This window comes from Myotis davidii, unplaced genomic scaffold (assembly GCF_000327345.1).
Source record: "Myotis davidii unplaced genomic scaffold, ASM32734v1 scaffold426, whole genome shotgun sequence".
Classification (NCBI taxonomy): domain Eukaryota; kingdom Metazoa; phylum Chordata; class Mammalia; order Chiroptera; family Vespertilionidae; genus Myotis; species Myotis davidii.
The window spans coordinates 649,554-673,646 of NW_006297287.1; the positions used below are offsets into that span (position 1 = coordinate 649,554).

Consider the following 24,093-nt stretch of genomic DNA (forward strand, 5'->3'; position numbering starts at 1 on the left):
TCCCTGTGGCCCAATCAAGTTAACATATAAAATTAACCATCACAATTTCACCTTTGTCAATTCGGCACCCATATGCATCTCCTTAAGTCACAATTAATCTTTAAATGAAGATAATAATGATGTCATAATTCTTCTTAACTCTGCTCTTTAGTTCATTCACCTTTTTCTTTTAAGAAAAAAGCATGGGACTCTTGTGACATAGCTTTATTATATAATACAATGACTTGAAAACGGGCTGGTTTGCACAATTGTAGTCAATTCTACCTGATCCTCTACAGTAGGAAGTGGGATTTTTTAACTTTCATTCCAACCACTTTACAGTAAATGGGTATAAACAGAAATGAAGCCTACGTGTATATTGAACACAGTAGAGTGATGCCACAGTAAAATGATTCCTTTTCTTGTAAATTAAAAAAGAAAGGGATGGAGCCCTGGTTTATGTGGTTTGAGCATCATCCCATATACTGAAAAGGTTGAAGGTTCAATTCCCAGACAGGGCACATACCAGGTTGCAGGTTCAGTCTCTGGTCAGGGTAGGTATGGGAGACAGATGATAAATGTTCTCTCTTAGATCGATGTTTCTCTCTTCCTCCCTCCCTCGTTCCCTGTCTCCCTCTCTCATCTTTCTTTCTCTTTTTCCCTTTCTCTCTCGCTCTCTAATCAATTTTTACAATGAGATGGAGAGGACACCATATAAGCAAATAGTGATACTGTAACAGTGGCACAGTAATAGAGCCATGGTCAGTGTTTTATAAGACAAAGAAGCCCTTTACCCCACTGAGGTTGGGATGAAGTCCGGGATAGGGTAGGGCAAGACATGCAGGGGTAGCTTCCAGAGGAGGTAACATTAGGCTCATATTTGAGACATACAAGAAGTTTACCAAGTAGGAAAGATCTAAAGTATAACCAAAGAGAGCAACATGCAGAAGGAAAAGTCTAGAAATAGCCTAATGAGTGATGATAAGGGACTTTGTATAGGTGCTTAAGAGTTGGTGCTTAATTTTTTCCCACATAGGGATCTACTGAAAGATTTTAAGCTGGTCAGAGGCATGGCCTGATTTGCATTTTAGAAAGATCTCTCTTGCTGCACAGTGGATGATGGATCCATTGGATGGGGGCCAGGTAGGGGACCATTGCTGGAAAACAGGCAGCGATGACAGGAATCTAAACTGAGCTCATCCTGGGCTCGTTCCTGAGGAGCCTCTGATGGGCACTGTGAGAGCTGGGTCCCTCCCCCCGCCTCCTGCTGCAGGGTCTGTGTAGCAGCTCCATTTGAAACAGGAAGGAATAATAGCCTTAGCAGTTGCACTTTGGGCTGGGATGTGCAGCTCCTCCAGCAGATATTTGATAAACAAACTAAAGGAGAGCTGACAGGAGCAAAGACCAAACAAACAGACCAGTGACTACCAGCTGCCTCCTCCCTGTCTTCTGGAGATAAGTTTAATGAAGAAGCCACTGTCAGGTGAGGTCCGGGAAGGATGTGGGGTGATGTTACAAATGTGTGAGGGTCTAGCTACAGGGCTGTTATCTCAGTCAACTGTTGCCTAACGGATTTAAGAAAATGGCTGCTGAGAAAAAACTTAAGCAAGAGGCTATAACTCTAGGTGAGATGAGGCATTATTCTGTTCACATTATTTTTATGGCTGTTGAGCAGGAATAACTAGTAAAGTATAATAGAAACTGGCAAAGTTGTCAAGGACTTGTAGCCTAAGCAATACATGTCTTAACATGACTTGTTCTAGGCCCTGGAAATAATTCTCTCTGTTGTCTAACTGCTAGAGCCTTTTGTTGGGTGGACCCTGACAGTTACTCTGGAGAGCTAATGAGACATTTTTCTGTGACTTTGGGTGAATATAGATGCCCCTACCTCCCACCCCAGCACCACCCTGAGTAAAGCTGGAGGGAGAATGCTACTGGGGTAAAATGTAAGGGGCTCCATCTCAGGGCTGCTCCCAGCATGGAGGCTAAGTAACGCAATGTGTATTCACAGAGTGACTAGGCTGGGGAGGAAAGTTGGAAAGATTATTAGGAAGCCCAAGCTGGATAAAGAAACAGCATTATGGGGCAAAGTGTTTCCTCTCTCCCTGTATTTGCTGGCTTAGTAAGTGGTACTTCTATCTACCTTGGTACCCAGACCTGAAACCTCAGGTAACCCTAGATTCCTCACTGTATTAGTTAGGGTAGGATAGGGTTTGCAGAGATAACAAATGACTCCAACATCTCGGTAGCTTTAAACAACATTTATTTTATTTTTCATTCATGCTGAGTGTCATTTGCAGTTGGCTGAGTCTGTGCTCAAAGGGTCTTCCCCTGGGCCCAGACGGGTCCAGCTGCTCTCTCTTGAACGTTGCTCGTTTGACGGCAGAGGGAAAAGAGAATATGGTGGTCACATACCAACTCCTAAAATTTCTGCTGGGAAGTGATGCATGTCACTTCTGCTCACATTTTATTGGCCAAAGCCTGATGCCACTGAGATAGGGAAGTACAGTCATTTCCCAGAACAGAGACTTCTGTCTGTGAAGGTGTGATTCTGGAGCCACAGAGACCAGGGTTCAAATGGAAGCTCTTTCACTTTCCAGCGGTGTAAAGTGTGCTGTGACTTCCCTCTCATGTTTTGGATGTAAGGGATCCTCACATAACCTTTCTGTTTAGGATAGACAGGGGCTTTTTTGAAAGTACCACTTTGGTTATCTCTAATCTACAGGGTATGCACTCAGTTAAATGAAAACACAATTTAATGTAAGTCAGACTCACAAGTGGTGAGACTTGGTGGTGGTTGGGCATCTCCCTTGCTCCCACCCCATGGACAATTGGAGTTTATATTCACTCCTTCTTCAATCATTGCCCAGGTACCACTAAAGCCAGTGTCATCAGATATTACTGCCCAGTATTCTTTCTCCTCGATTTCACCAATGGACAGCTGAGTGTTCCCTCTCATTCATTAAAGTCTGTGGTTCCAGGCCTCACCCTTTTTTCCTACAACTCCAGTCATCATTATTGGGAACTTCAACATCTATGTAGATACAGTAAACAACATAATGGCCTCTTGGTTCCTTTACCTCCTTGCCTCTCATGATGTTTTCCTCCACTCCACTTCAGCTTGCTTCACCCTGGTCTTATGTTAGACTTAGCAATAACCGATAATATAGCACCTCCAAAAACCTCTATTGTAAGATAGAGACTGTAACTGCATCGAAACTGCTTTCCTTTAATATGACGTTTTCTTCTTTCCTTTGGATTCAAACTGGCCTATCTAACACCTCGACTCCCCTGCTTCCTCCTCCCTTGCACAACCACCCACTTAATCATTCAGCCTTTGGGATAATGAGGTTCTGATCAGCATCAAATAATCCTCGGAACAAAGCCTTCATCTATTGATCAGAGACAGAGTTTCAGTCAAACTAAAGATAAACCTCAGTTGTGTTTCTGCTCCAGGCCCGGAACACAGTGAAACCAGACAAAGCAACACCATGGCTGGCATCAGGACCAGATGCACTGATCAATTACTCCCACGCTGCCAGCACCGACCAGTCAGTAGAGACCAGGACCCTCGCTCCCTTTGTACCCATGATTGATAACTTTCCCCCTGTATAACCATCCCCTGGAAGCCATCAGGGAGCCAGGTCTCTGAGCATTAGCTCACTGGCCTCCATGTCTGGCCCACTTCCTGAACTAACAAACCCTTACTTTCTTTGCTGAGAACTCCCATTCATGCCTTATTGGGCTTTGATGCATACAGACAAATGGGCTCCTTTAGTCTGGAAACAATTTTGGTGCTTAATTTGGGGTCTCTCTTATGCCTGTAAATTCATGAATCCTAGCTCAGGCCCCTCCTAGCAGCTTCCCAGACCTTTTGGGGGCTGAATGGCAGTCCACAATCTACCGCGCTTTTGTTTGCAGCATAAGAGATGAAGGATTGAAAAGGCCTAGATTTGGAATTTGCTCTGGTTTTGGAAATTGAGGATATCTTATAGTAAGGTTTTGTGGGTGACGATCCCAGGAAAGCCATTCTCTTTTAGGCTCAGGGAAACCTGAATGGGAACAGGGAGGGAAATGGTTCTTGAGAAATTCTAGTTGGTTTGTCTGATCTAGTCTCCTTCTCCCGGACTTGGGGAAACTTGGAGAGAACCAAGAGGGAGAAATATTCTTTGTCAGTCTGCTTGAGGCTGTATTTGTCATCTGTTAAGTCTGTGTCTCATCTTGTAATGGAGCCAGCTCTGACCACATTTCAGCAAACCTCAGAGGAGTGGGGAGCAGAAGCTAGTCCCGGTCTAACTAGAGGCAGCAGTGTTCCCTTCTTGTTCTTTTGTGTGAACTATCTAATCCTAGGACTTGTTTAAAATTGTTCAAGCTGAAAATGAGTAATTACTTTGATTAATAAAGATGTTAATTAATAACATGGTTAATTCCATCTCTGTGCCTCAATGTAGCTCTCAGGGATGCATCTTACAGAACTGGAGTACGTTTAGATATGAACTTATGAAAGGAAAAATTGGGCTAAATAAAACTGATATTAAGGGCATAAGACAGGTTTTAGTACAGCACTACCAAAAGTTCTATAGGAGCCAAATTGAACCTCTGTTTGTGTAACTGGGAAACCCCCAGTTGGGCTCAGGCTGCCTGTCACTGTGTCCGATAATGAAGGCAGGGTTGAATTATATAAGGCTTTTATTGAGAAGGCCAGCCAACCAAGAAGACAGGGCGCTTGCATTCAAATCCTGTCTTCCCAGCAAGGTGTAGAGAATAGGATTATAAAGGGGAAGGGGGCTAGGGTGAGGCTGGGAATGAAATGCAGTTACATGCAGCCCTTGCAGGTCTGCAGAAGTCAGCTATTGTCCTTAGTTGTCAGGCGATGAGATTATGTTGATGAGATGTTTTGATTCCTTGTGGGTCAGTCTGACCCTGCTTATCAGTTCTGCTTGCTGGGTTCACAGCTGAGTCACCTTTTAATCTCTTTGCACAGGCCTTAAAAAGGAAATTTAAGAAAAACTTAACCTCCTATTCACTTAAGTATATGTGTTCTAAGATTTAAAAGAATGTAATTATTTTCAGTTTAATTCAGGTGCACTATCTATCAGAGTACAAGTCCCCTTATCATTGTCCCCCCTAAGATTCAACAGCCCCAAACAAGTCTGCTCTATTTATCCTGTGTGGATAAATAGAGCAGACTGGAAGTGGTAACTTGTCTTTCTGTATCATGATTTCACTTATATGTGGAATATAATAAACAAAATAAATTGACAAACAAAATAGATCCATAGACTTTGAAGCATGCGACAGACTGGGAAATCTCAGAGAGAAGGGCGGTAGATTGGGGGTAGGAGGAGGGATTAACGAAATAATTTATATGCAATATGCATAACCCATGACAGACAGTAGTGTGGTGAAGGCCTAGAGAGGGGACAGGAGTAGGGTGAAGGTGGTCAGTGGGGTGAAAAAAAGGGGGGCATCTGTAATGCTTTCAACAACAAAGATAAATTTAAAAAGAAAAACGGACTAGAAGTGTTAGCAGTGGAAAAATGGCACCAGGTGTTAGATCTTAGTCCAGTAACCTCGGTACTTGAGTTCTGGCTAAGAAAGAATTCAGAGTCAAGAGTCAAACTATAAGAGAAAAGTGTACTTAGCAAGTCACAGAGTTTGAAGAAGTGAATGATGGAAGAAGTGAGCCAGCTGGGCTTTGTGGGCTCAAGAAACAAGCTACAGAGGCAAAGAAGGGCTCTTAAAATTGAGGAGAAAGAAAGCAAGGTTATAGGTGCATAGGGGAAGGAAAGGGGGAAAGGCTCGAGTGTATTCCAGAGAGAACACACCTGAGAAAGTGGTGGGGAAGGCATGGCCATGCTCAAGAGGAGACAGAGAGACAGAGAGGGAGGGAGGGAGGAAGGGAAGAGGGGAGAGAGGGAGAGATAGCGGAGTTATGAGCACTCTGGGTCCTGGGCCCTGAGGGTTTTTATCCTCTCTCTAAAGCTGGGAATATTAGGGGAGGTCCCAGATGGAATGTGCATCAGCTTTCCAGGTGTTTCACCTCAGGGCTGCGGTCGCCACTGATTGGTCAGTGCCAGGGCGGAGGGTTAGTCATAGCAGCTGGTCCTGATGTCAGCCATGGTGTTGCCCTGCCGGGTCTTGCTGCTTTTCTGGCCTGGAGCTGAAACACAGCTGAGGCCTAGATATTATCTCTAGTTTGACCAAAATTCTGCCTCTGTGATCAACAGATTCAAGGCTTTCTTCCTAAGATCATTTGATGCAGTTCAGAACCTCATTGTCTCGAGGGCTTAATGCAGCCGTAGGCAAACTATGGCCCGCGGGCCAGATCTGGCCCGTTTGAAATGAATAAAACTAAAAAAAAAAAAAAAATGACCGTACCCTTTTATGTAATGATGTTTACTTTGAATTTATATTAGTTCACACAAACACTCCATCCATGCTTTTGTTCCGGCCCTCCCGTCCAGTTTAAGAACCCACTGTGGCCCTCGAGTCAAAAAGTTTGCCCACCCATGGCTTAATGCTTAAAGGAGTGATCATGCAATGGCTTGTATGGGAGTCACACGAGGCCATTCTCTGCCCCTCTTATTCCTCCTCTAAGGGGGTCAACAGCAAGACTAGTGACATGCCAGGGGAGGAAAGGTCAGGGGAGGGTTTGAACCACATGACCAGCAAAATGAGAGGTCAGGGCTCTAAACCTCATGACCAGCACTATGCGGGGGGTAGAAAGATCACCCTGGAGGGGAGGTGAAATACTGGTGTTCCGAGTTTTGCCCATTGTGACCTACCCAGGGCTTTCTCCTCTAGTGGCTTTTTAACTCCCTACTACAGTATTTTCTACCTCTGGATGCCATTACTAATTTTAAAAAAGGACCTCCAAAAATTTGCTTAAAGAAACAAGTGCTTATATGAGAATTCCCCAAAATATAATAGAAACTAACCCAAATGCTTTTCAGAATCACAGGATCTGGGAAAATATTTGACATTAAAGCTCGTTTGTATTTGGTTTGGATAAATAAGCACATCTTTAAAAGCACCAACCTAATACTTTTGTTCTACCTGGGTTTATTAGTTCAGTACATTCATCTCTGTTGTAAAATCTGTCAGTAAGAAACTTGGTATGATGGGCCCCTGGAACACCTCAAATGATTTTTTTTTCTCTCTTTGCAAGGGAGACATTTTGACCTAATTAGGACTATTTTATTTGCTTGAATGGCACAGGAAGCTTTGTCAACTAAGAAAATAATTGTGTTGTATTTTTATTTATATATTCTTATTATTAAATGTATATTATACAGATGGGGCAAAAGTAGGTTTATAGTTGTGAGTACACAAAAAGTTTATTTTTATATTATTTATTAATTATTGTCTTTTCCATACAAATAACTAAACCTGCTTTTGCCCCACTCTGCATATTAGAGATTATATAAAAACCTCCAGGAGTCTACAAAGTTCTGAATCAATACTAATTTGTAATCCTTGTTATCTTAAAATGTTGTTACAGAAAAGCAAATTTGTTTGTCAGTTACATTATAATATGATCTATAACCATGTCATCTATAAGTTTTATCATTTACAGTCATAATTTTACTCTGACACTTTTTCAAGTATGTTTCTCTTCAGAAAGATCTATGAAACGTACTTTGACTTATCCTAAAAGAGTTTTCTATAACTAAATTTTCAGATAATACCTTTAAACTAAGTGAAAATTCTTAAAGCTCTAAGGCAGTGGTTCTCAACCTTCCTAATGCCATGACCCTTTAATACAGTTCCTCATGTTGTGGGGACCACCAATTTCATTGTTAAAAATTGGACATACTTAAAGCATAGTGATTAATCACAAAAACAATATGTAATTATATATGTGTTTTCCGATGGTTTTAGGCGACCCCTGTGAAAGGGTTGTTCGACCTCCAAAGGGGTCAAAACCCACAGGTTGAGAACTACTGCTCTAAGGAGATTCTGGATTCATGAACTTCTGGAAAACGTTCCAGATAAGCAAGAATCCTATATAATAAAAGGCTAGTATGCAAATTGTCCCCTTGTCTGGGAGTTCAACCAGGGGGCAGGGCCAGGCTGCCAACCGCCTCCAGTCTCTCCCCCGGCTGGCCCAGCCTGGTTGCCCTGATCAGGGCAGGCTAGCCGGACCCCACCCATACATGAATTCATGCACTGGGCCTCTAGTTATTTATAAGGGACTGAATGAACTATTGAAAATAATTTTTATAAGTTTTTGTGAAATATGGCTAATTTTTAATCTTTGTTTTCTAGATATAAGGATATTGTTTTTTTCTTTAACTACCTATGACTTAGAACAAATTGGTAAGTTATACCTTTGTAAGCACTATTGAATCATTTATATTTTGTCCCTACTTGATCCCTCTAGAACAGTGGTTGCCAACCTTTTGGACTTCATGGACCATAAGTGGTCCGTGGACCACCGGTTGGTGACTGCTGCTCTAGAAGTTTGAAGAATCTGATGAGTGAGTATTATTATTTTCGTTGCAAAATGGTTGTTTGCATAAATTTGATTGGCATGTGTTATTTTTATAACAGGACACAAATGGAAATTGGTTTATTACCAAGACTTTGACTGGAATGGCCTGTTTGAGAGAGACATGCATAAACTCTATATGTCACTGGAAAGCTTTAAGGAATTCAGATTGACTTTGGAAGCTGATAAAAGCCCTTTGGAGAAATGGCTTAATACCTTATTTGCATGGTTCACAGCCATTTTTCCAGTTAAAGAATGAAGATTGTTTTTCTGGGAGAGGAAAAAGAAAGAACCTCAAGACAATTTGGGGAATCTTGAGAACCTGAGGAATTTACCCAAATCAATAGGCATTACACACAAATGCTGGTAGTAACTATGTGGCTTGGCTTCTTAGCCCTGAGAGGCTAATTAAAGTCCAATATGGAGTTATATTTCTTATGAAATCCCAGCAGAGCAGATTTCAAAGAGCCTATATGATCTATTATTATTTTTATCATACTTATGCAAATAACAAGCCAAATATATTGAAACTAGACTTACATAATAGGTTAGTCTTAACTTGGCTACCTTGATAAAATGAGGATAATTTTAGAGAGAAAAATTGTTTCAACTTTGGATATTAGATTCTTTTGATTAATAGTCTTTAGAATCTTATTTTCCACCTGTGGACTGGATTGGATCCTGATTTTTTCTAATGGAAGTGTTTGGCTGCAGCTCTCTGAACTAGTATTTTATTTCTCTCCCATCCTTTGCCTTGGAATTCTTGAGAACTGAAACTTTTTTTTCTTTCTGAGCCTTATAATTGCAGACCCCAGCTAGATGATGTAGTGTACACTTTAGAGAAATCATCATGACAGCTCTTGCTTGAATGGTTTCAATGACTGATGCAGTGGAAGCCACACAGCTGACTTGAATTGGTGTCGGGACACTCATCAGGGATGTTTGGACTATGGTTCAGGGGAATCTGTTGGATTTGTCACCTCTTGCCTTCCTTCCAGAAAAATGAAGCTCTGAGCCTTTCATCTAGAGGTCTTCTCAAATGGTAGTCTCAGAGACTAACTTTGGTTTGCTCTGATTATTAATTACAGTATAGGTATCTGGCCTATTTCTGTTTCTGTTATTGCTGTGGTCCCTGCTTATAAATCAAACCCCTACAATGTCCCCTTTAAGGCTCAGGGACCATCGAGGAAGCGATGGGTGTGTGAGATTATAAGAGCAAGATAATGGGGACACAGTAGGTAGACAAATCTGACTCCATCTTATGAACTAATCCTCCCTTGTGATTGAACCTGGACCCAGTTGCCCTATGTTCCTCAAGGTTGAGGAATGATCAAAAGAAAGAGGGTGATTATAATTGTGTAGAAATTTCATTTATTTAATATAATCTTTTCTCCTTTCTTTTTCTTTGATTAAAACTGACCTCATCTAGCACCCTGATTCATCTGCCTCCTTCTCCCTTACATGTCATTTCCTTAGTCATTAAGCCCTCTGGACAATGGGATTCTGAACAATCTGAGGAACAATGCCTCAGGTCTATTGACCACAAAGACAGAGTTTCAATCAAACTAAAGATAACATCTAGGCCTCAGTTGTTTCAGCTCCAGGTTCAGAAATGCAGAAAAACAAGATGAAGTGACACCATGGCTGACAGCAGGACTGGATGCACTGATCAACTACCCCTTGTCCTAGTACCGACCAATCAATAGAGACCATGACCCCAACTCCCTTAGTCACCATGATTAATGATTTTTGCCCTATATAACCATCCCCTGGAAGCCATCAGGAGCCAGTAACCAGCCTAGACACTTACCTGCAATTGGGTAAATTGTGGTGTTTAATGGCATAGTCCTCCAGACTGCCCAGTCTACCCAACACTTCTAACACCAACCATAGGTTTGGGCATGTCGCAAAGTGCCACAGACTGGGTGGCTTAAACAATAGAAATTTATTGCCTTACCACTATGGAGGCCAGAAGTCAAGATCAAGGTGCTGGGAGGGTTGGGCCATTCTGAGGGCTATGCAGCAGAATGTGTCCCAGGCCTTTACCCAGCTTCTCGTGTTTCTCTGGCAATTTTTGACATCCCTTGGCTTGCATCACCCAAATCTCTGCCTTCATCCTCCTGTGACATTCTGTGTGTGTCTGTGTCCAAAATTCCCCTTTATAAGGACATCTGTCATGTTGTATTAGGGCCCAAACCTACTCCAGTATGACCTTACCTTAACTAATTATATTTTCAATGACCTGATTCCCAAATAAGGGGTTCTGAGGCTTAATTTGGGGGGATATAATTCAAACCATAACAGAGAGGTTTTCCAAACCATCAGGTTTGATAATTTGCTAGTAAGATACAAAACTCACTGAAAGGCTGTTATGCACACCATTGTATTTAGTATGAGGAAAGTATATGTTAAAATTGGCTAGGGCAGTGGTTGGCAAACTGTGGCCTGTGAGCCACATGCGGCTCTTTGGCCCCTTAAGTGTGGCTCTTCCACAAAATACCATGTGTGGGCGTGCACGTACAGTGCGAAGTTGACTTAAAACTTTAAAGTTTATTAAGTTAATTTTAGGGAACGTTGTGGAGTGAAAGAAGATGTAGTGTCGAGGATTGAGAAAGGTATGTTGAGATGGTTTGGACATATAGAGAGGATGAATGAAAGGAGATAGACAAAACAAGTATACAAGATGAGTGTGGATGGGAGAGTTGGAAGGGGTCGACCTCAGCGAATGTACCTCAATCAGATTGAGGACATTTTTAGCAAAGGCCAGCTTAGGAATAACCTAATTAAGTTAATAACAATGTACCTACCTATATAATTTAAGTTTAAAAAATTTGGCTCTCAAAAGAAATTTCAATCATTGTACTGTTGATATTTGGCTCTGTTGACTAATGAGTTTGCTGACCACTGGGCTAGGGGAAGAGACTTACACATCCCAGTCTGAAAGGGTTCCAAACACAGAGCTTCCTTTGTTCTCCTCCCAACAGTGATGTGTGACAATGCTCACTAAGTATTGCCAATGCAAGAAGTTCATCCAAATGTTGGTGTTGAGAGTTTTTATTGGAGCTTCATTCCGTAGGAAATATTGATTGATTGCCCTTGTGGTTAAACTCTGCCTGAACATCAACTGGAACCACGTGACTCAAGTAACCTGCTCTCTAAACGAGTTGGTGTTTATGCAATGGCCAGCTCTCACTGCTATAGATGTGGTCATTCCCACCCTCAGCCATCTTGCTTCCATAAACTATTAGGTGTGGTCTGAGGTTCCACTATGAATAACAAAAGACACTTATCCCTGAGGAGATTCCAAGGGCTTGGAGGTTACTTCACAGCTGCCTGAACAAAGACCTGACCTCTCTTATGGTGAGGCCAAATTCCTTATTACACAACACCCATCCTTCTTTGCCTGCTGCCCCCATGAACTCATTGGATTAAACACTGGTCTAGAGAAATCCAAGTCCTCCTACTCTGTGCCTGCACCCAAACAGCTGAGCACGGCTGGAGAAAATCTCCAAATGGGCAGACCGGCCACACATCTCAGTGGGCACTCAGCTCTGCCCGACAGTTCTTCCTATTACAGCCCCTGCCTCTTCCTGCCTTTATGACTATACCTTCCTCCACATGCCTTGTTTCTTCAGGCCTCTCTCAGATAATAAATATTTTATTCTTCATTTGAAATAGCTGTTTCAGTAAGAGTGACCTCATATTTTCTTCACCAAATCCATTAGCCTTTGAGCTTCTTTAAGCACATACCCCTCATGACACAGTATACCCATCTAGTTCCATGGCTTTAAATATCTTCACCTCAATGACTCCCAAATGCCTCCTAAATGCCCAATTCATGTACACTAGCCTCCCCCTATTATTTTCAGTTTTGCTTTGAGCTTTCAGTTATCCATAGTCAACCTTGGTGAGGAAATGGAAAATGGAAAATTCTCAAAACAAATATTTCATAGTTTTAAATTGTATGCTATTCTGAGAAGCATGGTGAAATCCAGACCATTCCACCCGGGATGTTTATCATCCCTTTGTCCGATGTCTCCAATCATCTCAGTTATCAGATCGACCATCAAGGCATCGTAGTGGCTGTGGTCAGTTAACCCTTATTTTACTTAATAGTGGACCCAAAACACAAAGAGTCGTGATGCTGGCAATTCAGGTATGACAAAGCAAGCCTTGGTAAAGTGCTCTTTTAAATGGAAAAGTGAATCCAGTGCTGTGAGGTATTTTAAGAGAGACCACATTCACATAACTATATTGTTATGTGAATAACAGGACAATTCACATAACTATATTGTTTTAATTGTCCTATTTTATTATTAGTTATTATTGTTAATCTCTTATTGGCCTAATTTGTAAATTAAACTTTATCATAGGTATATATGTTATAGGAAAAAACATAGTATAGTTGACCATTGAACATCTAGGGTTAGGTGGTGCCGACCATCCTTGCAATCAAAAATCCATGCGTAACTTAAGTTGGCCCTCCACCTATGCAGATTCCCAACCTTAGGTAGAAAATACAGTTGACAGTTGAACAACATGAGGTTGAACTGCATGGATCCCCATATATGCAGTTTAAGCTAATTACCAAACCTGAAGGAGGGGTCCTGAGAACCCCCGAATTTGTAGCCAAGTTGGACAGAAGTGCAAGTAACCTAGGAACCTAAGACTTGTGACTGGCATCTGAAGTGAGGTAAGTCTTATAGGACCGAGCCCTTAACTTCAGGGGTCTGTGTTACCTCTGAGGAGTTAGTGTCAGAATTGAAGGACTTTATTCTTAACTTGTGGTTCTGTGCTAAATCTAGGTAGTTAGTGTCAATATTGAATTGAATTGTAGGCTACCCATTTGGAATCAGAGAATTAGAGAATTGGTTGGTATGGGAATGATATATCTGGTGTCAGAAAATACCATACAAAGTGGGAATTCATTGGTTTAATGTAGTAGATAGCTGGCTTCTTACCACCGAACTTGTTCTGGGAAAAGGACACTTATCTTGGTTTTTGTCCTTCAGGTGACAGACAAAATGGAGGACTCTATCCTCCTCTTGGGTTCCTTTTCCACACTCAGTGCTATTGTTATGGTGTTAGGGGCCTGGTTCAACAATGCAGATGAGTAGAAGGAAGCAAAGAGAAAATGAAGAACTCCATCTTTATGTCTACCCCAGTACAAACTATTGTCGTTGCTTCTCCCAGGCCACAGAAGTAGCTCCGAATGTTACTCTGTCTCTAAGGGTTATATTTTCTGCCACCCCCACACCTTTCTCCATCCAAGCGACAGAATGACCTTTCCAAAGATATGGTTAGGACAACCAGTGGCTTCCTGTTGTTCATGGTCTCTCTGGTCCAATAAGTCCACTCTCTGACTTTGCCATCTAGGCTTCACCAGGACCCTGTGCTCCAAACACCTTTATTTGTGTGTTTATGTGGATAATGTCTTTTCTTCTCACTGGAATCCATGAGGTTGGGGTTTTGTTCATTTTTTATTACTATTTTACTTTCAATGCCCACCACAGTGCCTGGCAAATAACATATGTTTAATAAATGTTTGTTTGAATGAATAAATAAGAACAGAATGACCTCGCATCACTGCCCCCCCCCACCCCACCCCGCCGTCTGCCCCCGTGGACCCACACCTCACGACCCGCTACCGACCAATCTGCCCGGCACTCGCGTGAACCATGTCTGGTTCCTCCAGCATCACTGCTATGAAGAAAGTGGTTGAACAGCTCCGGCTGGAGGCCAGGCCCAACCCGGTTTCCCAGGTAGCTGCAGATCTGAAACAATTCTGTCTGCAGAATGCTCAACATGACCCCCTACTGACTGGACTGTCTTCAAGTACCAATCCCTTCAGACCCTAGAAAATTTGTTCCTTTTTGCAGTAAAATGAATTTTGAAGGTGTTCTAAACCACTTTTCTTGAACCAGTGAATATTCAAACAGAGCTCAATCTGAAGCCTGTATGAAAAGCTTATCCTATGACATGTGCCACACTATACAAACTTCTGCTTTTGTCCTTAACATCTACCTCCCTGAATTTTCATGAATTTCTATTTCATAAGGAAGAGTATTTCATATACCCTGGCAGCAGCATACAAATAAATACTTAGTATAAAAAGTAAAAAAAGAGAAATAACAGAATGAATGGCATTCAGGTCACATTTTGCTGATACTAAGGTCAAGGCTGCCAGAAACACACAAGTTAGTGCAAGTCAGTGAACTGTATTACACAGATAGAAGGAAAGAAATTGTCATCACATCATTTGTGGCCAGTTTGGCGGGAGTGTGAGGGGACAGTAACCTAGCTGTTCAGGTGCCTGCTATGAAGGTGGACTCCAAACTCCTTGGGGTCACTAAAGTCCATAGGCATTGTGCTCACCTGTGGGCTCACAGGAGATTCTTGGAATCCTCAGTGATCAAACTTAATCACCTGCATCACAGCCTCTGGTCACTATGGTGCAGGCAATTGAGCAACCTTGACAGATTGACTGATTTTTTAAAACCATTTTGTCAGTTTATAGGTTACAGTCTCCTGTTCGTCAGGTTTATACCATTACATTTATACTCTTTCGAACTAGTGGGAAACATACAACAAGAAATTCTTGCCTCAGGCACCTTGCAAGAGACTTCTGTTGACAAACATCACATATAATAGTTTGAAGATATTGATAAACAGTAGTCCCCTTATCCACGGGACATGCATTCCAAGACCCTCAGTGGACGCCTAAAACTTCAGATAGTTCTGAACCATATATATATATGCCTTCTGTTCACTAATGCCTTTCCATCTTAACTAATCACTCCCCATACACTGTGGCCATGACTTGCAGTTTGAGGTGTGGCAACAACACTAGCACAAATTTCTTTTTCTTTCTTCACAGTTTCTTGAGTAGAAGGTTTATGTTTACCATAGATCTTACCAACCTCAGCATATGATTTTTTTCTTTTTTTTATTACGTCAAGATCTTTCATATTTTTACTTAAAGACATCCTTTTACATAGCTTCTCCTTGGCATATTCAAATTGCTAGCCTCACTAGCATTGCTTTGCGTCCATTATTAGGTAAAATAAAGGTGACTTGAACACATGCACTGCAATATGGCAACCGTTGCTCTGAGAACCAAGACAGCTAAGTGACTAACCAATGGGAGGGGGAGCTATACAGAGTGGAGACACTGGAGGAAGGGATGATCCTCATCCTGGACAGGACAGAGCGGGACAGCGTGAGGTTTCATTACACAGAAAGGCATGCAACTTAAAATTTATGAATTATTTCCAGAATTTTCCATTGAATATTTTCAGAACACAGCTGACCGAGGTAACTGAAACCATGGATAGATAAACTGGGGATAAAGGGAGCTATTATATAAGGAGATGGCACCCACCAAAAAGTAAAACACTGAGATCACAGTAGAAAAGTATACCGCCTATTCATCAAAGAAGAAATCAAAATAAGTAATAACATGGAAAACATGTTTGACCTCTTTAAGAATCAAAGATGAAAAAATAAAAGATATTTTTTACTATAATATTTACAGATCTTAAAAATGATAGCAGCAGGATTACATGCAGTAGACATGTGTGATAGAGTACTTGTGAGGGTGAATTGCTTTATTTTCTTTCTTTTTTTTCCACCACCATTTATCCCCCTAGTCCAGCCATGGGCAAACTATGGCCCGTTTGAAATGAATAAAACTAAAAAAAAAGACCGTACCCTTTTATGTAATGATGTTTACTTTGAATTTATATTAGTTCACACACTCCATCCATGCTTTTGTTCCGGCCCTCCAGTCCAGTTTAAAAACCCATTGTGGCCCTCGAGTCAAAAAGTTTGCCCACCCCTGCTAGTCCCTCTTCCACTTCCACCCACCTCCCCCCATCCCACTTATTAGGTCGGTTTGCTATGACTCCCCAGCTTGATAAGGTGGCCTTATGTAGTAGGTGACCTGGGGCACCCAGTGGTACAGATTCCCTGATAACCTGACCTGGGTGCTCTAAGTATGTCCCTTCTGCACATTAGGTGGGTCTTCCTACTGTAATTGAGTCTTGACTGCTATTGGCTCATTTGTGTGTAGAATCAATCCCCAACACAGTGTGCAAGCTGCTGTGCAGGTGCTGATCACACGAAGGGGAATTCGCCTCAGTAGGGTTTGGTGCCTGCTGATTATTTCCCTGTTGCTGTGCTGCTTGTGAAGCATATTGGATCCTGCTCCGTTATTGTCTGAAGCTGGCCAGTAGGTTGTTGGTTCTGGGCCTCCTGGGCAGGACTCTGTCTGTGACTGGCCCTGGGCAACCTATTTGGAGCTATCAGTGATCCACAGCTTGTGGCTCCCTCTGTTGGGCCTGGATGCCTGTGGAAAGGACCAAGCTACATAACAAGGTCTGCTTTTACTAGCTCCAGGCCCAGGGGCATGTCAGCAAAAGTCTCAAACCACCCAGAGATCCACCTCTGCCCACTAGCTATCTGTTAGGCTCAGTCACTTGAAGAGCCTTGGTCTGTACTCCTCAGCTGGGAGTAAGCTCCACAGGGTGGGGCAAGAGGAATTACAATGGATAATTGTAATTGCCTCCCTGCGGGCTGATGCTGCTGGAGGGGAATGCTCTGTCTGAGAATGCGGGCCTCTGCAGTCTGGGGGAATGACTCAGCAGAGGGATCCTGGCAGCTGTTCTCTCAACGCACTCCCCAGAGCCACCAACCCCAAACTCTCCTCATGCAGCTCTAGTCTGCTCTGCTTCATTCCACCCCAGGGTGGGTGGCTATGAACACAATTTTGTGCATTGGCTCTTTAAGAGGGTACCTACATTTCCAGCCATCTCTCCCTGGTGGATAGACACCTTGCTGCTTTTCACAGCCAGATGTTGGCACCTTTTCCCAGTTCTGGTGTTCTGAGCTGGGGAGCCTGGCTTGGGTTTTAGACCCTGTACTTCTGGGGGACCCCCCTCCCAGCTGATATATCCCTCCACACTTCGGCTGCTGCCCATGAGTGCCTGGCCCGCCCTCGCATGCCTCTGTACCTCCTCCCAGTCTCAATGTGGCCTCTCTGGAAGTTCTAATCATAAGGCTTGGCCCCAGCTAGTCTTCAGGTGGTTATTCAGGATGCTTTTCGTTTACTTCAGTTGTAATTCCAGTTTGGTGCTGAGAGGAGGTGAGTGTAGCTTCCACCTAATCCATCACTGTCTTAGATCCACCCCACAGGTGGATTTTTAAGGTGGAATTCATCTCTCTTAATATAAAGTTCTTCTAGTACTTCTTAATTCTCTCATGTGGTTCACAATATAAAAATTTCTTCCCGGTTCTCCACACTGCATGTCCCTCTGTGCAGGGTCCAAGGCCGCCAGGGAACTCACACTTTGTGGGACTCTTGGGGGCTACTGACACGGACCTCACTGCATCCCCCTCGCCCCCACCCCGCCAGCTGGGTGGGCTGCTGAGGCTGCTGCCCATCACTGCCTGCCTCAGGCACCACAACCATATTCATTTCAAACTTTTTTTTATGGCAAATTATATTTGGAATATGTAACAGGGCCACAGAACATATTTCATACCCTTTTCAAATCTTCCCAAAATTAATCAAAAAATGTGTAATACAATGTCATTCACATTAAAAAAATAAAACTTTGCCCAGAAGGCTTCGTTGACGGCCCGAGAACCAGCTCGCAGCCCCAGGCACAACTATCACCCAAAGGGCGAGAGGGGCGAAAGCAGCTGTAGTGTTGCTTTCTCCTCACTTTTGGTAGCGAAATCCTCATTTTAAACATAAGAGGACACATTATTTTAAAAAGCCTGGCTTTTTAAAATACGTGGCTCCACACCCTTTCTGAGTAGAGCGTGAACAAGTTGTGAGAGACCTTTCGGAGCACAGGGACACGTTGTGGATGGAAATAGCTACATTTTCCATGTGTATGACCTTTGACCCGGCGACAAAAAGCATACACCTATGGAGGAGGACAGTGGGGGGGGAGGTGTAATGGGCAGAGGGTGGGGTGGAAACTGGGTGGAGGGGAGCTATGGGGGGAAACAGGGGGGAAACAACAGTAATAATCTGAACAATAAAGATTTATTTTTAAAAAATAAAACTTCATAAAATTCCATTTTATAGGCAGTATTTGGAAGTAGCTCAAGTGTCCATCAGTACATGAGTAGATATAAAAGCTATTTACACAACGGAATACTTCCTTTGGCAGTAAAAAGGAAGGAAATCTTACCTTTTGGGACAGCATGGATGGACCTGGAGAGCATTATGCTAAGTGAAATTAGCCAGTTGGAGAAATCCAAGTTCCATAAAATTCCATTTTATAGGCAGTATTTGGAAGTAGCTCAAGTGTCCATCAGTACATGAGTAGATATAAAAGCTATTTACACAACGGAATACTTCCTTTGGCAGTAAAAAGGAAGGAAATCTTACCTTTTGGGACAGCATGGATGGACCTGGAGAGCATTATGCTAAGTGAAATTAGCCAGTTGGAGAAATCCAAGTTCCATATGATTTTACTCATATGTGGAATCTAATGAGCAAAATGAACTAACAAGTAAAATAGAGACAGGCCCATAGATAGAGAGCAGGCTGACAGTTGGGGGATTGTTTAGGGTGTTGGGGGTAGGGGTGAAGAAATTGAGAAAAAAAAGAAAAAAACACATGGACAAGGACAACAGTGTGGTGGCTGCTAGGGGTTGGGGCAGTGGGGGAAGTGGAGGAGGGTATGGGGGCGGTAAATGATGGATGGAGACTTGACATGGAGTGGTGAACACACACACACAGTGTACAGATGATGTGTTGTGGAATTGCGTATCTGAAACCTGTATAATTTTGTTAACCAGTGTCATCAGTGAATTTAAAAATTCACTCTAAATGCCTAATCATAGGGGAGTAGTTTTAAAAATGTGATGTGGCCACAGAATATTTATGAAGCATTTTAATGCTCAGTAGGATACTTAATAGACAGAGCACGACACAAAGTTGTATGAAGCATTCAATGTCAACTATGAAAAAAATCTTTTCCTGTAATAAAATATATAAATGGTTTTATGTCTAAACATAGAGAAAATGAAAAAAAGCATAATATAACAATTCTTGATGCAGATATAAGATAAGATTCTTTATGTTTTTCCAAAAACTTTTTACTAATATAAGATTAGAATATGATGAGGAAAAGTTATTAACAATACAGATAGTGGTTTTTGAGGCCTGGGTTCTGTTGGTGGCTCTGCTACTATCTTCAGCAAGGTTTTCAGGATCCATGGGTCTCAGTTTCTCATCTGTGCAGTGGGTATAATAATGTGCATTAAGGGTTGCTAGTAAGATCAAATCAAATAAAAAAAATGTACATAGTAGAGTGCATGACATGCACTAGGTGTTTGTGAATATTAGTATTCTCATCTTAGCATGACAGAATTTGAGAATTTCCAATTCTGTGGGGCAGATGGTGATGAGAAGGCATATGGCTGCCTCAGTTGCATAGCTCAGAAGCACCAGAGCCTCTGGATTTTGCATCCCTGTCCTGTTGTTATTATTCTTAATTTGTTTTGCTAAGCTGGAAGAAACAGAGTTTAAAGCTTGAATTGCTCCTGGTTTTTTGTTTTTTTGTGTGTCTTTGGTTAGTTTTGATGTGCTCTCTTGTTTGTTTATTTGTTTTGTTTGTTTGTTTTGGGCCATTCACCCTGCAAAGCAGAGAAAATTTCCTAGAGTAATCGTTGATGCTAAAGCCAAGTAAATTACATTCAGAGAGAAGAATTTAAATGACAAGTGATTTAATATCACTTGGGGATCACTGAGTGCAGGAAAAGTGACAGGCCAAATCAGAAGAAGTTGGATTAATCTATGTGGAAAGTTAAGCTTTACCTTATAACAAAGCAAAAAGGCGTCTGGAAAGAAGGTCTTAAATTACCATTAGGCAGCCCATTAACTTCCATCTTTCCTCTGGCCTCCCTTCTTGCCTGTCCAGCTTTAATACTTCAGGCAGCATGAGTTCTATAAAATTAACCTCTGCTTGAAACCCCTCCTGGCCTTTTATTGACTGTAAGGTAAAGCCTGAACACCAGTATGGTCCAAACCCTTTATAATCTGCTACCTATTTATCTTTTCTTCCCTGTGTGTTTTCTGTGTACTGCTATGCTTCATCCCTTATCAGCCTATCTGATAAACTCCTACTCATACTTTAGAACCCAGACCAAATGTCCCTAGACTATAAGTTCCTTGACTAGACTGTGTTTCCATAATGTCTGGGACAGGGTTTCATTCATCATTGCAGTCTATGAGTTTGAATGTGTCTGCTAAAAACAATAGGGTATGGTGTAGTGGCTTAAACTGTGTGCAGGAATTTATCATCTCACGTAATAGGAAGCCTGGAGATGGTGGTTCCAGGACTGGCCCTGTGGCTCAACAGTTTTTTTGTCCTCTTTCTTTCCTTCTGCCAACCCAGCAGGCTAGCAATGTTTCCTTTTGTGGTTATGTTACAGCTGCAGCAGCCATGACCACAAGGCTAGATTCTGTTAGGAAGGAAAAGATGTAAGATGTTGGATAGGTAAGACAATGTGCAAATGCAGAAAGGCAGAAGTGGTGGATCAAGGACTTTTTGTCTTGTACCTCTTGTTTTTTGTTAATCAGGTAGAAATTTCCCAGAAGCTGCCCACCCAGTTTCCTTTTATGTCTCATTGGCTAGAAATAGGTCCCATGGCCACTTCCCAACCAATCATAGCAAAGGGAAATGGGTTATCCATGACTGGTCAGACCAAACTTAGCTCATCCTTTGGTCTCGACCAGCCGTGGGCAAACTATGGCCCGCGGACCGGATCCGGCCTGTTTGAAATGAGTAAAACTATTGAAAAAACAGACCGTACCCTTTTATGTAATGATGTTTACTTTGAATTTATATTAGTTCACACAAACACTCCATCCATGCTTTTGTTCCAGCCCTCCGGTCCAGTTTAAGTACCCATTGTGGCCCTCGAGTCAAAAAGTTTGCCCACCCCTGGTCTAGACTCTTGAGCTATCTCTCTATATAAAAGCCTAAGTAACAGTTTGTTCAACCGTTCGACCGTTTGACAGGTAGCTATGATGCACACTGACCATGAGGGGGCAGATGCTCAACGCACAGGCATGGAAACATGAAACAGACTGATGAATCTCAGCGGAAAAAGGGGAGGAAGATGGCGGGAAGAGAATAATCAAAGATCTCATATGCATACTAGAGGCATGGTGCACAGATTCCCGCATGGGTGGGGTCCCTCGGCCTGGCCTGCAGGGATTGGGCCGAATCGGTGCACTGGGCCTCCAACATCCCCTCAGGGGCCCTGAATTGCGAGAGGGCTCAGGCCAGGCTGAGGGACCCTTGAATTGCGAGAGGGCTCAGGCCAGGCTGAGAGACCCCACCAGTGCACAAACCCATGCACCGGGCCTCTAGTCTTCTCAGAAATCTGTTTGATGCTTGAACATAAGGAGGGTTTTTTTAGAAAGAAAAATATGTAACATGTTAGATGAGTCACCAACTGCTTTTGCCATAGGAACTTGGTAATGCACATAGTAGAAAGGTTCTCTATAAAACCTTCAATCTTTCTATAAAATTTTAAAATATTCTGTCCTCCATGTCTCCACAATCTATTACTGTTACTATATCATCATATCATCATTTCTGTTTCTGTTTCTATTAAGTTTCTGTTGTGGTACCTTAACTGCCCATCAACTTGGCTATCTCCTAAATGGGACTGGAACTCCTGAGGGCAGGAAACATGGTTTATTTAGGTTTAGATGTCCATAGCTTCTCAAGAAATGTTTGTTGATTATTTTTTTTGTACGACTATTATCAAATATAATCATTTTTCTTTTTTCTTGATGTTCTATCTTCGTTAAAGCCCTTAGTGATATTATTAGTTCATGATATTCCATGTGTTTAAATTTCACACATCTTGGGTCACCACCCTTTGGCATACAGTTCTGGTATCTGTGATAAAGTCGGGAGCCCTGCTTAAAACAAATTAGCTATATAAATAAATTTTGATAGAAAAAACTCATTAATAATTCTTTTACTTGGGAAATAAAAGCCTGCATTTATTTAGCTTTATCAAAGACAGCATAAATTGAAAATTGAAAAGTTCAAATGTTTTTCATGAAAAAAGGGTTTCATTGCAACCAAAAAACAAACCAAACAATAAAAGTTAATCCAGCTTTCTTGAAAATGACAGCTTCAGTCAAACTGATTTATAGTCTGCAATGGGGCTTTTGTGACTCTCTCTCCCTTTTCCTCTTCTCCATTCTACCCATGTATATTTATGCTGGGAAAATATAACTATCTACAGAGGGAAGAATGAGGGACTGTCATTCTCTAAATGCCCATGTCTCAGAACCCATGAAAAAAATTCCATGACATTATTTGTGCAGTACGCAAATTAATTGAGTGAGAGATCACTGTAACTTAATGTGGCATATGATAATAACATATCACATCTGTTTCTTCTTCTGAAAAGCTTTTCCTGACCTTCCTATCTGGGTTAGAAAAGCTTTATTTTAGTTCCCTGAATACCCTCCTTACTCTATAATTATCTACAATGCTTAGCACAATGCATGTGCTAAAAAAGATCGTCAAATAGATAAAATTACACAGTGGATATATATATATATATATATATATACACACACATATATATATATATATATGCACTTATTTATTTAGCAAATACACATATATAGCATTTACTGTATGCAAGGCATATTTCTAAATACTTTATACATATTTATTTAGAACTTTACAATTTACCAAATCACTTTAGAAACATTGGCTCATTGCTTCCTCATTTTAACTTTAGTGAGCACGTGGGCAGAAATTATCTCCATATCACAGCTAGGCAAACACACTGAGAGGTTCATCTATTTTCCCACAATTACACAGTTTTCAAATAGCAGAGTTGGGATTTTAACCTATATATTTTGACCCTCTGCCCAGTGTTTTGCAAGAAGAGCCCCAGTGGAGCCTCTTTAACATTTTGGGATAACCACACTATAATAGTTGGAGACTATTTTGAGAAGTTGTTTAGGGAAACAAAGATTTTTTATATATGTTCAAAACTACTTTTAGTAGTGTTTTAGTTAGTAAATGCTATATTAGTGCTGCATAAGAGATGACTCCCAAATTCAGTCTCTATAACAACACTACAAATTGGCCAGGATTTGGCTGATCTAGGCTGGTCTTGGCTGGCCAGCTCTTCATCAAGTAGAGGATTGGTGGGGTTCAGCTCGTTGAAGTAGCCTGAGCTCAGTGTGGTTCCACGCGTGTTCATTCTGGGGCTGAGCTTCTCCCTGGGAACATGGCAATGGGGAGAAGTACAGGAATTCAAGTCCAACTACACATACCCATCAAGCCTTTGGTTGTATCACACCAGCTAACATCTCATTGGCCAAAGCAATTTACTAGTACATGACCAAGCTGAATTCAAGGGAGGAAGCACACTCTACTTATCTGAGGTCAGAGCAAGTTACTGGCTAAGATCAAATGTGCTGGGGGGGAATTAAAATTTCCACATTGAAGATGGGTGTGAAGTTGAATCTGACTAATTTTGAACAATAATCTAATCTACTACAAGGGAATTTCAAGGAGGGTTGCCAAATTAGGCAACAAAATGAATGATCTGAG

The 24,093-nt window shown here is 41.8% G+C and overlaps 1 pseudogene; it reads left to right on the plus strand.

Moving 5' to 3' along the window:
* Positions 1 to 14,116: 14,116 nt before the first annotated feature.
* On the plus strand, positions 14,117 to 14,405 carry LOC102753815 (annotated as a pseudogene).
* Positions 14,406 to 24,093: the final 9,688 nt, after the last annotated feature.